The sequence below is a fragment of the Crocodylus siamensis genome, chromosome 13, assembly GCF_052110815.1.
Source record: "Crocodylus siamensis isolate JL-2025a chromosome 13, ASM5211081v1, whole genome shotgun sequence".
Lineage (NCBI taxonomy): Eukaryota > Metazoa > Chordata > Crocodylia > Crocodylidae > Crocodylus > Crocodylus siamensis.
Window position 1 is genome coordinate 9,185,364 of NC_143407.1, and position 16,487 is coordinate 9,201,850.

Consider the following 16,487-nt stretch of genomic DNA (forward strand, 5'->3'; position numbering starts at 1 on the left):
TTTTAGTCTTTGCAGGATCACTAAGCAGACGGAACAGTAATTATGGGGAGTTAGACCTGGCTCCCACTATCTTGGATATGTCAGTAATCTTATATTTGCCCTACTATAATAACTGTGTGTATATTGAGCCTTTCACCCAAAGGTCTTGCACAGCTTCTTAAACATTAAGCAAAAAAAAACCCCTGAGAAGACACATTATTGGCACATACACGGCACGTAACAAACTCCGTTTCCATCTCTGAGTAGCAGGATCACCGCGTACATGCTGGAGGTAAAACGAAGGATGGTACTTTTAACCCCATTGCCTAGTGGTTATGACACCCGCTCAAAGAGCAGGAGCTCCAGGCTCTAGGCCTCTCTCACCCAGAACCTGCATCCTCCCAGCAAAGGGCCCTAACCACTAGGCCATATGCAGTGCATTGCTTAGACCTCCCTCCAGCCTCTCTGTAGGAGCTGGCTCACTTCACCTTGCATTTTGTATTCGCTGGATAAAATGAATAAACAGCACTGGGATAGTGCCTGTGTCATTTAAAAGTAGGGGCATAGGCTAAAATTCAGGGCCCTCTTCCTCCCAGGGCACTGTCACAACTCCCTGAGCTGTCCTTCCTCTGGCGTACCCAGCTCCTCCGCTCCATCCATCTCGTCCTTCCGGCTGCCCAGGAGACCAGCTGACAAGAGGAGCAGGCTCTCCACGATACCTAGCCCATGCCAGAGCACTCTGATGTGAAGCAAGAGATCCAGGTTCAAACCTTCTCTGGGAGAGGCGGGGGCCCTCAAACGCGGATCGTCTTCTCTTGGGGCTGGTGCCCTAACTACTAGGATCTTGAGCTAAAAGGAAGGAGGGAAGAGTTTCTCTAGGATCCAACATATGCTAGTTATGAGGGTTTTTTTTTTAACTAAAGCTTCAAGACTTAACTTTAATTATGCGCATGCCAGGGTGATTCTACGCTCCTGGGGCAGCTGCACGGCCACGGCACAGCGATCAGACCGAGTCTGCAGAGCAGGGACGCACAAAACAGGTGGATCCCAAACCAGGGAGGCCTGAAAGTGCAGTTTCACGGCTATGCAAGCATCACGTCAGCCAGTAAAGGGGAAAAAGGATCTGCTGGTGACAGACTGAAAATATACTCTACAAGCCCCGGTTCCCACTGCTGCCCGAGATGCAGGTGGTCTGTATGGAGCGGCTGATCGTCCTCTGAATCGGAGGGCAACAGGTGAAATACAGCAGTGGGCTAGCTGAGAGGCAAAACAGCCAACTACTGTATAGCAACGTCTTCGCAAGACAGTGCAAGTTGGCATCAACGCGAAAGCTGGCTCCACAATAAAAGCAACTCCATATAGTCTGTACGGGTGTTTATTGGCTCTAAAAAGGCTACATACAAGGCAGTCGTAATGCAACATAGCCTAACAGGAGCTAAGTAGCCAGTGACTGACCCAGGATTTCCCCATCTGAGCGAGCTGTCGCAGAGACGTGAAGCAATCCGACAAGGGCCATCAGACGTTAGGGTGACGCAACCAAGCAGTAAGTGGACGCTTGAGAGTTTCTTTAAGCGCTGCAATGCATAAAAGGTTTAGTGTTGATGCTGAATCCCGAACATTAAGATGAATAATAATTCCTGGCACGGACTGAAATGCAAGACTGTTCTAGGGCCAAATCATGCTTCCTTGGGGAGGACCGGGAAATGTCGTAAGTGCCAACTCAGTTTCCCCCAAGTCAGCTGACAGGATTTAAGGAGGAGCCAGGCAGTAAGACGGGAGCTAAAGAGCTAGGCCCTGTAACAGCCTCCAGCTGCTGCACGATCCAGGGGGCTGTTCTCGCAGACCCCAGAGTCACCATCAAGGGCTGGTGGGCTCCGCTGTGGCCCCGTGACTGCCCCTCCACCAACACCAAGACGCCTTTGGGGCGGCGCTGCCCCAAGCGTGGCGTCCGCTACCCGCTCGTAGCAGCAAGGCAGGTTTGACCGCACAGCAGCCCAAGCCACCCCAAGAACATCCGAGCGTGTTTAAATTAAACCTGTTGGTCTTTAAAAATAAGTCCATTTAAAATTCAGCCTGAAAATGGCAGAAACTGTGTTCCTGCCTAAGCCCAAGTCATTGTAATAGATTATAAGTTACATAATGCAATGCGAAGCATTACAGGTTTACTGCTGAGAAAAGCTGTCAAGAAACTCAGAGCTTCCAGTTGACGGAAACCGCCAGCTCCCCACCTAAAACCAGCAGGATGAAAGGATAAACCAGCTTTGTTTCAGTTTATTCAACTTACGACTTCAAGCCAATGGACTCTGGATAGAGAGCTGGACAGATGGCCTGCATAATCCCGCACCCTGGTGACTGACATTTTTGCCACACCAATGTTAGTTTACTGCATAGGGATTTTTCCACTGTTCAAATTTGCTGATTTGACATAAATCTTTCTAATTTTACACCATGAACGTATAGTCCGTTCATCACGTCCAAAGTAGGTTGCTCCTTAAGAAGGCTCGTACTTCCCTGAACCAGTTAATGTCCAAGATGCCACCCCGTCCCACCTTTTGCCTGACTTCAGACTCGCACAGCTAACCACCTCTCAAATTTTGCAGCTGCAATTCCTGCTTAGCTAAAAGGCTTGGCAACTCCATGACAGAGCAGACCAACTGCAAGCTCTGCTTACAACTTTATAAAATTTCTGACTATTACATTTGGTCCACTAACCCAGACAGTAAATTACAATTTTGTTTTCCTTTTTACCATTGAGCTGAATGATAGCTGCAGTTTAAACCTCTTACGGCTCCCCCAAGTGGCAGTCAGAGTTTATTCAAAGTCCCAAGTGCATAAAAGCATCAGGTCTTTTGTTCAGAACAGACGGCAAAAATAATGCTGAAAAGCAAACCAAAGCTTTTTTCTCAAACTCACGTCTCTAATAATGTTCTCCTATCAACTCGCTGAGAACTGCTGGTATGCAACAAGTGCTTCATAAGAGTCACTGGGATCCAACAGTTGACAAATGATAGCATATTTGCTTCATCCTCCGGCATGTTAGATGCAGCCGGCACTTGGTTTTCTATACAATTTAAATAAAATCATTATAGTATTTCTTTTACAGAATTTGATATCGGATGGCTGAGTCCTAGACAGGTGATTATTTAATGACTGTGTGATGTTGATCTTCAAGGACAGATTCTGCTCTGCTGTTAGACATACAAATGGACGGATGCACCTAAATTAAATGCTCTTGCACCCGGCTCAGATCTCTAAAACACAGTTAACATAAAAGGTAGACGGGTCCACCTCCTCCTCGTTGCTTTTTTGTATCTCAGTTTTAAGGGTGAGATGATGGTGCATTGCAAAAATAGATGCATTAATGGTTTTTCAGAGACTTGAACAAAGTCGATCAGAATCACTTATGCACTGAAGTCCATTTAGATGGCTAAGTGGAACAGAATCTCGCCCCTAGTGCATATATGCTGTTTAAAAGTTTAGTGGCTTCTTCCCCTTAAATACAAGGGACCTTCCAGGCAATTCAAGAACAACAGCAATAGCCGTCTCATTTTATGGCAAGTAAGTTAGTCTCGATAAATAAAATGTTATGTGGTCCTACACTTCTGGGGATATAATGTCTGAAAAAAGTTCACTAAGGGCTCCACAAGGCAGGAGACTGAAGATTTACACAGAATTATGTACCTGCCAGGGATATTTTAGAAGCCCATTTATCAAACTTCCATCATGACAAACACCACCCTTCCTAGTTTAAGTTAAACCAGAGTCCCCCAGGATCCCAGCATGCTCTGCAGCCCTGAGCTCTCTGAGCCAGTGGAGCAGGGCTGGTCCCACTCCTTTGCTCCCTGGTCACAGCAGGGGCAGGCAGGGCAGGGACATGACCAGACACCTGCCCCTACAAGGTGAAGGGGGCAGGGAAGAGATTTTTCCCCCCCCGCCCCATCCCACCAGCACGGACCTGCCAGGCTTTTCTCTGCTGCTGCTTCAGCAGCAGGGCCGTGGCTGGCCCTGGCAGTAGCCTCACGTGAACTGGCCGGGGGGGGGGTTTAATTCCCCCCTCCCTGTCCCACCAGCATGGACCCGAGCTGGGGTCTGCCTGGCACTTCCCCTTCGCTGCAACGGGGCGGGGGCACGGCCGCCCCTTCCCTGGCCTGCTCGCTGGAGGCTACTGCCAGGGCTGGTCACAGCCCCCCCCCCAGCTTCCCTGAAGCTGAGGGCCATGCTCGAGCGCCCCCTGGCTTCTGGCTTGCGCCACTGCAGGCATGTACCCGCATTTCCAGAGTCAAAAGTGAATGTCTATTCACTTGCAAATAGGTTCAATCTAGGCAGCTTAGACTAACCTGCAAAGACTGAATCAATTCAGGCTCTGGCTTTCTGAATGTCTGTTCCTAGCCCCCATCTACCACAACACCACCTCCCCCCACAGGGCTTCTCCATATCATCTTGGTGTAAATTCTTCAGTCTTAAGAAGCTGACTTATGTCCATATAGCATGGCAGATTTATAAGGCTCCATAAATTAATTAGGTTAAAACACACTGTATTTTATCCATCTAGCTATACACACACACACATATATGTATGTATAGCTGTGCATACATAAATATATGCGTATATATATATATATATATATATATATATATGCTTATATTTTCTTTCTTTCTTTTTTTTTTAAAGAGCACGAGAACCTTTTACTTTTGGAAAAAATTAGTTCAGTCTCAGACACACTTTGAAGTCTTGGCACCTATGGTGAGAAGTTTAGGAGTTACATAGATAAATACTTAGGCACTGGATCTGTCAGAAGTGGGCATGTAACCCTTCTAGTCACCACTGGAAAACTTGCCCCAAATACTATTTAATTAAATAACTGAAGGACCTCCTAAGCTCACACAGTGAGGTGTGTGACAGTGCAAAGAAACAGGTAAAGGTGCTTCCCATTCAGGAGCAAAGAAAGCAAAACATGGGGATGGACTTGGAGCAGGGACAAAATCCACAACACTGAATTCAGTGAGTCAGTCCCGCGGGCAGGGGTGGTCAGCCTGTGCCAACTCTGTAGCATGTGGCAGATTAGAGCGGGGACAGCCAGCACGGCAGCATTTAGGACAGAAAGCAGAAAGCAAAGGAGCAAATCAAGCAAGGAGCACAGGGCTGGAAGCAGACAGCAGAGCAGCAGACTGGGCAGGGGAAGGGGATCGGAGGGAGACTTGGGGACGGCACGGGGCTGATTTGTGGCACACCTGCCAAAAAGTCTGGCCCTCAATGCCCTAGGGCAAACTTTTTCCTTCCTAGACAGCCTCTCACTCCAGGGCTTATGCAACCTTGTAATTAAATCACATTTTGTTCTACAGTGCTGAACTGATGCTCACGAATGATAACAGTTTGATTTCTGACTGTTTCTGTTAATGTCTCTTCTAGGTTCATTATTCAGCTGTTAGAGTTTATCTTTAGTACAGAAGTTCTTTCCTGGAAGCTTTCCTTTATTTTCTCCCCCCTCTCTACTATACCTCATGGCATCCAAAAAAGATTTTAAAAGAGTAAAACAATGCTGTTCATAAAACTAAAAAATGCACTCTGTATAAATAAGACTTGGGAAGCTGGAGCTCTCAGAAAAGTAAATAACAAAGCAGCTGCCACTTATTTCCAAGTATTTTCAGGCACGGGTCTTGCACTTGTCTAGCAGACAGGGCTAGACAGCATTCCAGACCTCCGGAGAAAGTCCCAGAAGTATGTCAGCTCTTTTGCCTTCCTCTCTCGTGTGCATCTGCTGCTGCTCAACGTAGTTTCTTTTCTTCCCTTTAGGGTCAGGCTTTAAAAACGCTTTCCTCTGTCTGCCTCCTCTACACTTCTCTCTGCTCAGTTCAGGTCTGTAGCCTTTAGCCCGCCTGACTGACTGTGACTAATGTCGATCCATGTCTGGCCAAGTCTAAAGGATTCCTTTCTCTTTATCATCTTCGCCGCTTCTTCCCAGTCACTCTGCTGCTGGGTTAATCTCATCCGGTTTGTCTCCTGCCCAAGTACCTGCTCCTTTGGTAGCTCACACCAAGAGGGAACTATCAAATCAGTTTTCTTTTCAGTTGTCTCATTCACTCCACTGGTTCCAGCTATCACCTCCAACCAAGCAGTTGTCAAACCTGCCTCTAGCTCTCTCACCTGCCCTGTCTTGTATCTCCAAGTAGCTGCCCCATGTCCTATCGCTAGCTCAATCTCAGTTGTCCCTAAAGCGAACTCGCCTTCTAATTCCCTTTCATCACTTGCTCTCTTTAGGGTTATATAGATCCTTCCCCTTCCCCTTCTCCAAGCTCACAACTTTGAGGTCACTTGCAATTCTTCTCCCAACGACTGGAATCTCATTAACGCTCTGCAATCATAAAAATGACTGTCCCATAAAAATCTGCCGCTGCTACTCCTGCTTCTGAAAACTTTGTTTAGATTTGATTAAGTCTTCAAAGTGCCTATACTAAAATCATCTTCTTCTGCCACTGCTCTGATTAAGCTGCCCTTATCCTAGGGACCCTTCCTGTCTCCTGCATACCAGATCCAATTGCATTTTGCTCTACTTCAGGTCTGTATATAAACTCAACCCCAAATATGTCTAATCTAATTTTCTCCTCCACCCTCCCAGCTCTCCTCCCCGTCATACTTCCTATGTTCCTCTCAATTATCTTCCCCTGACACTTCCTTCATCTTCCTTCTGCTCCTTCTCTTTGTCCCCTACCCTTGGAACAAATTTCTCCAATCCTTCTTTAAAAGGTACTTCTTCCCAAGAATTCTTTTTATCCTCAACAATTCCTCCTCCTATTCCTTTCCTCAACTTCAGACCCACAAATTCTTGCTTCTACCTTGTCTATTTTAGCAGGTAAGGTCTTCACAACATGGTTTGCATCTTATGTGTAAATGCATATACGTTTGTCGCTACATAAAGTTAGCAGGAGTTGAAAATGTAATCGTCCTGCTGCGTTATGTTGCCCCCGTCATCACAAAATCGGAAAATGAGGGTTTGGTAGGGAGCTCAGGAGGTCACATCTAGTCCAACCCCCCACTCAAAGCAGGACCAGCCCCAGCTAGATCATCCCAGCCAGGGCTCTGTCCAGCCAGACCTTAAAAACCTCCAAGGATGGAGATTTCACCACCTCTCTGCGCAACCCGTTCCAATGCTTCACCACCCTCCTAGTGAGAAAATGTTGCCTAATATCCAACCTAAACTTCCCTTGCTGCAACCTGAGACCATTGCAATGCTTTGTTCCAGTACAGTTCTGCTAGACCAGTGGTTCTCAACCTTTTTTGGACCCATTTCTAAAGCTCAATGGCCAGTCTCAACCCAGTGCCCCTCACCCCTGACCCACTGCCCCCTGCCTCCCAGTGTGTGGGGCAGCAGGTGAGTACGTGGGGTATAGGGGGGCGGCCCAAGCAGCCCCAGGAAGGTTGGACCACGAGCCTGCAAGGGAAAAGCCACGGTTTCCCACAATTTTCTCCTTTAAAGGAGAACCCATTTTTAAAGTTTGTTTGTGACCCTTTCATATATTTTTGCAACCCATGAGTTGAGAAACACTGGATCTTAAAGTACTTCAAAACAAAATGAGTATTTATTCCCATTTTACAGACAAGAAGCCTGACATGGCCCAAAGCAACTGCCCCGGCTTGCGCTAGACGAAAGAACAAAACCTGGTCCGACTTTCCAGTCCCCCGCCATCCACAATAACTACTGAACTACACATCACTGGTGTAGCCTGTGAGGCCTCAATACATATACTGTGCAGCAAAAGACGACCGTTCGGTTCTCTCCAGCGTTCGAGCTACGTTCCACAAGTGAAAATAAGTAACTGTGAAGTCAAGGCACAGCTACGCCTATACTAAGTGCAAGATCTTATTCTAACACTCTGTCCTTCCTTCCCCTTCACTCTCCATCTCCCCAAGTGTGCACTGCCCTCATTCATCGCTTCATATATAACATTACACAATCTCTCAGCAACTGGGACTACATTTTTGTCCAGTAAAATTCCTAGCGCTCGCAGTGCTGCGAGTACATTGTTCCCTTGCTCACTTTCATTTTTTTTCCCCTAGAAATTCCATTGTGCATGGCGGTAATCATTTCCTCTGCCTCAGCGATGTTTATACCTCCTCAAATACTTGTACTTGAAGAGGTATTTTGTTTCAAACATTATAATATACACACACTTAAAGATTACAAGCCAGCACATTCAGCAATCCAACTAGGGCTTGCAGATTGACAGCAAAGTCCTTTCCTTCATTAATATTCTACCTAATTTTCATTCAAGCCAACTGCATCTTCATGAAGTTTGCCCGTAGCAGCCAGCTGCCTTCTTCTTCCTGTGGCTAGAAACATTTCTTTGTTTCCTCTGCCGTGATTATACTTATGGAGCAATGATTATACTTATGGAGCAGTATTCACACATGGTTTGAGGAAAAAGGAATTCAAAAAATTTCCCCAGCACATTTTTGGGACACGGGAAAAGCTTTCTTTTCAATCGTTTATTATACTCGGGTTGAACACGGCTCTTGTCCCATGACGACTGGCTAAAATGTTTTAAGTCAAGTTTCAGCATCTTTCCCAGTCAACCTTAAAGTCTTGATTTAAAATCTGCTCTCCTCCAAAACAGATGAGAAAGCAATATTTTAATACCATCAGTTTGCTCATTTGATGGGATGGCACTTCACAAACTGGCACCTTAAGGCCTCCCCTACACCACGTACCCCACCATTAGCAAAGCCCTGTTTATTTAAACACGGACAACCTCATTACGCAGACAAACCTATACAAAGCTGCGTCAAAAGGCATCTTGAATATATCACTAGAGATGTGAACTGGAATGCATCAACTCAAGACATGCTGCATTATTTCTGAATTTGCTCGTCGAAAGCTCTTACATCCCAGCATGCAAATGATATTCTTCTGTGGTATCAATATACTTGTCCGAGTATGCATTTCCCAGCAGGAAAATAGCAGCTTCACGACAGCTATTTTGCCTATTGACTAAGAGAGAGAAAAGAAGAGCGAGAACCTAAAATCATGTCGATTTTGTGCAATTTATTATAATTGCTCCGACTTCTCTCTCACGTCTTTATTTTTACGCTTTGGGGGATATTTTAGGCAGGTATCATTAGGAAAAATACCGGTGTTTTGATATAACAGCTTCGTTTTGTGACAAAGCTTTGGCTTTTAGAGAAAGGAAAGAAGAAAGAAAGAGCCCCCCTTGCGCGCTGGGTCACTGCTGCAGACCAAGGGGGCTCTGCTCCGGTGACCTACACAGCGCGGCTATAGGAAGTCGCAGGACACCATTTCAGCAGTGGGTAAAAGGTTGCCGGTGGTTCACGCAGCCCAGTTGTCAATCAGCCGGTCTAAAATGGGTGGCCGAGCTCCAGCATGTGTGCCACAAGTGTCACAGGCAGCGCGTGTGTGGCACGAGGCAGAGCAGGGGCAGATAGGGGGAAAGTCCTGTTTGCAAGCAGTAAAACCGTGGCAAAGCAGAACATTTACCTTTTCAGTTTTACAAAACCCAGGGCAAACAAAACTAAGGGGGGGGGGGGGACTTTTGCTAAATTACACATTCCAGGTTAAAAGCGACACCGCCGTGACTTGAACAAGACGCACGGCAGCAAAGGCATCCACCCCCCCGCACCTCCCCCGGGGCAGCCGGGCGCCCCCGTGGCATCTGACGCCCAGGACGGATTCGCGGGCACGAAGCCCCGGCCAGGACCAGGCCTGGAGCTAGCTTTGGGGCGCCCCGCCTGCCCCAGAGACCAGGCCCGAAGCTCAGGGCCGAGGGCGCTGGGGGCTCAGCCTCGAGACCCCTCCCCACCCCGCAGCTTCTGTGCACACGCTCGCCCCCACCCCCCAAAAACGCTATTTTTCGGTGGCTGCGGTTTCCCGGCGGGGCCAAAGGCAGCACTGGGGAACCCAGCGCTCTGCATGGGGCAGCCCCCGCCCCAGCGCCGCAGGCAAGCAGCGGAGCGGCCCCCCCGCCCGCCGCGCGCTGCCCGGCCCCGCTACCTGCCGCCGCCGCTGCCCGCCGCGAGTGCACCGAGCTCCCGCGCCGGCCGCCGGGCCCCGGCGCGAGGCCACGCCCCTCGGCGCGCCCATTGGCCGCTAGCCTTGCCCGTCCGGGCGAGCCGCCTGCTCATTGGCCACCTCTGCTCCCGCATGCAAATTAGCAGGGCGTTCTAGCCCCGCCCCCCGGGGGGTGCCGCGCTCGCGGCCGGGGCAGCGCGCAGCTGGCGGCAGCCGCCCAGATGTGCCCGGCGCTGCGCGGCGCCTCGGGCCGGGGAAGAGCCGCCATCGCCTCCCGGCCTCGCATCGCCCCCCAGCACTGGGCAGGGAGGAGGAAGACGAGGAGCAGCGGCAACAGAAGTGGTCGCGGCGCCCGTCGGAAGAACTCGGAGTCATCCCGACAGAGCCGATGCCATGACAGGGCTCACCAGCGTCAGGATACGATCCGCATGATAATCCATAACAACAACAGCAGCCGCTTGCCGCTGGGGCCGTCTTCCTCCTCAGCGCGCGGTACCACGTAATAAATGATACCAGCGCCAGCAGCGGTCGGGACGGTGGCGAGAGCCGCAACAAGAAGCGGCCTCGCCTCCTGCTCCTCGGGGTACAAGGAATGCAGATGAAAACAGTCACACTAGCAACAGTGATGACGGTGGTGGTCCCAGCGGCGGTCATCGTCGTCATCGTGGTACAGCGGCGGCGATGATGATGCCAGCAGCGATAACGTCGTCATCATCTTACCGTAATAATAATAATAATGGCCAAAACAAGGAGGGGGAAGAGGACGATAGCAGCAATAACAGTAATAGTAATTATCATCATACAACAAGAAATAAATAATAGCAACAACAACAACAACGATGGCGATGGCGGTAACACACACAACGACAGTCCAATAATAACAGTAATATGAAAACGATAACAGTAGTAATGCTACTGCTACTATTAATAATACTATTCAGAGGCACTCCTTCCACTGCTCGGTTTTGCTCGGCGTGGGGGTCTCTCATCCTCCCCCACAAGCGTGGGAAGAAAACCACTGAACCCACGTGTGAAAATGTAACCCACAAATTCCTACCACCGGCTTTTTTATTCACTCGTTTCGTCTCCTCCGACCCTTCGCTCGCTGCAACAGGGAAAGCAGCCGGGCGCCTACCTCCCCTCCCTCTGCTCCCCTCTCCCCTCCGTTTTGCTGCACGGGGGAAGCGCGTGACGGGGGCAGGCTCCTGTCCCCGAGAGCACTGGCCAACATTCCCGATGTCCCCAGGGCGCTTGGGTCACGGCAGCTCCCCCGCCCCGTGACACGTTTGGGGCCAGGGTTTCTACGCTCCCTGTGCTGAGTGAGCGAGCTCTTCAGGGAAAAAGTGGGCCGCGTGTTTCAACTCTGAGCATAATTGCACAGACTGACTCAGCAGCTCTGTGACCCCAGCTGCAGGGGAGTCGGTCCCTACCTAACTCCGTTCCACTAGCCCAGCAGCGTTAGAAAGTTGCCCTACTTGAGGCCTGCAAGGCTGTGCCAAGGTATTCTCCACCTTCGGCCTAACCCCGTTTGTCCGCAGTCCACCCCTTTGGTGGATGCCTGGCTTTCGAAGCATGTGGCATGCTCTGACCACTGTTTAGCGACACAGCAGGGGTGGGAGTTAAACACTAACCAAACTCCTCTCTTCTTTGTTGTATGGGTTTAATATTAGACTAGCCCTGTTATCAGAACATATAGTTTTCTGGTTTGTTCCCTTGGCTGTTATTTTTAGCGTTGTATCAGAAAAACAAACCCTCTCGTAGTTTTCCAAAAGCTAGCGCTAGAAAGGAATTTTTTGGAGGAAATGATGGTTATTGTAACGATTGTGGCTGTTGTTTGGCTTAAGACTTTTGTTTTAAAGTGTATTGGAAACAGCGCTGCAGCTAGAACCCAGGAGGCTGTGTGTAACCTAATACCTTCTCGCTAGTGTTGCACTTAATGTTTCAGTAGCTGTCAGTTTAGGACAGGGAAAGTAGCTAAGTTACTTGTATTTTTTCGGTCTCACGTTCCAGTTTTCTGGTAGCAGCGGACAAATTGTCGAACCAGCCCTCAACTCTTGGAAGCCTGGCTCCGATCCTGGGCACCAGCATTTGAAAATCCAACCCTCCAACCTTTTTATTTCCTTGTTAATTGGCTTGATTGGTATTATAAGAGGACCAGGGCCCCAGCCATGGTCAGGACCTGACTGGCTTGAGAGCTGTACAAATATCAAAGGAGCCGTTTTCATTTGTTTTTCGTCCGCAGAGGACCACCTCTTGCTATAAATTTGCAGCAGGACCTGGCTTTCCCCCTTTTATTGCTACAATAGGTGACCAAAGGACAAGCTTATTTGTCAGTGGATTTATAATGTTATTAATCTCTAACTGGCAGTGTCTGTTTTTTGATGTGATGTTGAATCACGTTAGCTTTTTTGTCTTTAGAGACCAACAGAATGCCTTGGAAATGAGAGGCTAAAACTGAAGCTGAAATTTAGAAGGTAGCAGCTGGCTCAGTGTAAGAGGGAGTTACTTTAACACAGCTTTTGCCTAATTGAAATGTAGTGGGGAAACTCTGGACATTCATAAATACATAAGGAACAAAATCTACCAGCGTTGTTTTAACTTTCATTTTAAATCCTCCTAGACTCTTAAACGTTACATCGTTTCCCTGACCCAACCCCAACACTTCTGCTTTCCCATTTAACAAGCCGTTATTGCAGGCTTCAACGATAGCCAACACGAAACAGGCCACTTATTTTGTGCAGAAAGCATAAGTAAGGCCAGAGTCCTCCACCATATCTCCACTGGATACCATGAAAGTCAGTGGGAGGAGCTCACACACTGGCTTCGCACTGCACCACAAAAATGGCAGCTACTTTGTTTAAAAATGATCACTTGGCATGAGTGTGATGGAATTTTCTTTTAAAGGACTCTTTTCACTCGGGATGATGTTCTGTAACAACTTCTGGCAGTTTAAAAGACAGGGGGCTCATCACACCCCTATGTCTCACCCCTCCTTAATTCTATGGTACAATTTTAAAAGGAAATTCAATTTAAAAAGGACATTAAAACAGTGAGACTGACGTAAACTCCCAAAAGCCAGGAAATTCACAGCTAAGGCAGCCACTCTGTCCTCGGTTCACCTTCTTGTGCCTGTGTATTGCAGCATAGGCATTATGTAAGATCACACTGTTCTGAGACCTCTGCAATGCTTATGCTAAAGTGGTTGGATTCAGAGCAAAATAGGAGCCTCCGATTGCTTGGTTGTTGTTTTTTTTCTCTTTAGGCTTTTATAAGTGAATTTAGAGTGGATGAGAAAGTCAAGTATTAGTCACACTAACTTCATCTGCTGGCAAGTATCTGCATAAAACATTACCAGCGCATCTTTCCCCAACCCACAGCACCCCTTCCCATTCCTGCTGTAGGTTCACATCCAGCTCTGGCAGCGTGCCTCAAGTCTGACATACTAAAGCACCTCTTCAATGCTGTCCCCCAACCCCTTCTTCTCCCCCAGTGTACGGCAGCCGTGACCCACAAACAGCCTCGCTTTTCCAGCTCTGAGCCCAGACAATCCAGTGAACCCCACGGCTCTGCCAGCGTCCCTCCGTCCTAACTCAACACTGTTATTCAGGTGCTGGGCCTCTCTCGAGCTGAGATTGCCAGTTATGTAAACCTAAATGTCCCGCCTTTGGGCAATTTGGGGTAGAACATCAACAGCGCTTTAACTGCACTGCAGCTTCTAGCCCTCGTTATGCAAAAGATATTGCCTGTCAACCAAAGGATAATACCGGGTAAGAATATGTATCAGCTGCTACTGTGGGAGAACATATCACAGCTCTGCTACTTCATAGAGGCATGTACTCAGGAACGTGTTAGCTGTATAGAGCTAGGTACTTACTGCCATGGCATCTTAGAAGAAAAAGAAAGGTTGTTTTAGCCCTGCAATGGCACTGTTCATTAATGGTATACAGAATGATCATCCTGGTGTTGGGGATTTTTGCACAAGCTGTGTTGCCTTTCTCTGGGCACACACTTCACTCTATCTGATTTCAGTGGCTTTTACTGATTTGAGTCACAGCCGTGCCTCTCCTACCGGGAGCTGTCATCATGGTGAAAATCAGCTTAAATGCTGAGGTTCTTTGAGAAACTGGGCCTGAAGAAGAGGAAGGGATACTGGAAGAGGAAGACCCCTAACACCAGTACTTGCTTTCTCTGCTGGTCTGAGCAAGCCTGGCTTTGCTAATGGTAGCATGCTAAGTTTCAGCCACTCTTTCTATGGCTGGTCTGTGATGTGTCTGAACTGATTGGGACAATATATAGAACAGAAGCCATATATAATGGGCAGGGTTTGTACAGGCTGGTTGTCTAGAACGGGTGCAGCCAGGAAAGCCTCCATTCTCATTCCTCCAGGTCCCAGTAATAACGTACAGACTGCATCATGCATGTTCCAGCTATGTTGAGCTTGCTGGGATAAAGTAGTTTATGCATGTGATACGCTATGGCGCTCCTCCTGCTACATACTCCCCATCTCTGTACTAATGCACTCCTGGGGTTCCAGCAAAGCCTCCAGAAACATGGGAACAGCTCAGGTGAAACACCTGTGGATATCAAAAACCACCAGGTGATTTCCTGTCTCCCCTGGCCGCTTAACAGCATCCATCCAAGTCCCAAATCCACTAACTCTGACCATAAATACCATGTGGGCAGGGCTCTATTAAGCAGTGCATAGGTGGGGGCAAAGGGAACGCAGCTGTTTGGCATCACCGGCAGCAATCCTGAAGAGGATTCTCATGAAAAGTAGCTCTGACTTTAGCATCATTCAAACTTCTGTGGGGTCCTCCTCCAAACCACTTGGACTAGGTGGAAGTGGAGGATTTCCAGAAACCCAGATGGGTAGCAATGCACAAGGGCTGGCCTTCCATGGAAATGCTCCGTCTCCCAGGGCTTACACTGAGATCTGCAACAATTCCCACAGATCTCAGGAAACTGCCTTCCACACCCCCCGCTAGACATGACAGGCCAGCTTGGTAGGAGAGCTTAGCCACTACTATCTTGAGCCGTCTCAACAACCCAGTCCAATTGTGATTGCTTAGTATTTGCAGATGTGAACCTGGGGTGTGTGGGAGGGAATCTGGCAATCTTTTCACCCCTCTGAAAAGTTCCCCGGCAGGAGGATATGCAGAGGCTGGACTGCAACAGCTCCGCTTCCCCCTTCTGCCACAAACTGTAACACTAGCTCTGGAGGAAATCTGTGCCTCCCAAGCCATGACACCATAAATACTGTAAGACTCTTCTGCCATGGAGACTGCCCGTTCACTCACCGGCACAGCCAACGTATTGCGTGTACTATGCACTGCTGACCCCGATGGACTGTGTCTAACGCGGATTGCATGGGAAAGAGCTCTCTAGGTTAACGCCTAGCTCGTGACCTCAGCTGGGAGAGAAGCCCTAACAGACAAGCTCAGGCTTAGGAAACGTATCAGGTTAGCTGCAAGAGTTAAAGTAGCAGAAGCAAGCCCTATTTATAAAAGATCTGCTGCTCCTTTTGACATGACATGGTTTTCAGTCCTCGTGGCGCAGAGACTCTCAGCAGCTTCTGACATGACATGAAAGTGGAGGTACACCCACACACAAAAAAGCAGCATTTGTATTCATCTGTACCTCGGTCTAAAAACAGACGAAATTATCTGCATTAAACACTTGAAACCGAACAGAGAAGTCCCTGCTATTCTGCGTTAAATCTAAAAGCCACATCAGCAAATCCCTTCAGAGCATTTTAGATCAAAAGCAAATAAGCTGGTTTGGTTTCCCTCTCACCCTGTGAGTTAAATTGATACATTTTTTACTTATGTTTTCACACACAAGGCTTCCTTCTTCTATATTTACTCGTAGCAAGAGGGAGGGGACCAGAAGATGCTTTAAAATTAGTCAGGCCCTGCCAAAGAGTTTCAGTAAATGTGCACTTTTGCTTTGGAAGGGACCTGGTTTGTGCACCAGAAAAAGGACCACACGGAGCAAGCAAAGCAGGTAAGATGGTGCTCAGATCATCCAGACGGCTAAGGACAGGCAGCCTCTTCTCAGATATTCAGTGACATGTATACTGGTACATACTCTGGTGAAATACACCTATTTCTGGAGCTGATGTCATTCGGGCTTGGTTTTAGAGGTGCCACACGCGTCCAGTTGTGAACACAGCTGGCGCTTTTTAAACTTGATTTCTAGGGCTGGCTTGCTTTCCCTTGGTGGAGCAGGTGACTGTTGCAGAGCTTGGCTGAGCTATTGCCTCATGCACGCACACACACACACACACACGTTCTCACCCACCCGCCCTTCTCCTTGCACTTTCTCAAATTATTTTGTTCCGACGCTGGCATCACAGCGTGCCAAGTTTTAACCTAAAGGCAAAAATAAAGCCCGGGTTGTGCAAGAAGCCTTCCCATTTGCAGGTTATCAACAGGAGGGGCCCCACACATGGTGAAAGACACTGACTGTTAGGCAGACCTGGGGCTT

At 48.4% G+C, this 16,487-nt stretch overlaps 1 protein-coding gene across 1 annotated transcript in view; it reads right to left on the minus strand.

The window, feature by feature from the left end:
* Nucleotides 1-10,120, minus strand: part of FKBP5 (FKBP prolyl isomerase 5) — a 47,254-nt gene extending 37,134 nt beyond the window's left edge. The window contains exon 1 of the mRNA XM_090024933.1: nt 9,984-10,120. The gene's annotated coding sequence lies outside the window, so the exon portion shown is untranslated. The remainder of the gene's footprint in view (nt 1-9,983) is intronic.
* Between the last annotated feature and the right edge of the window lie 6,367 nt (nt 10,121-16,487).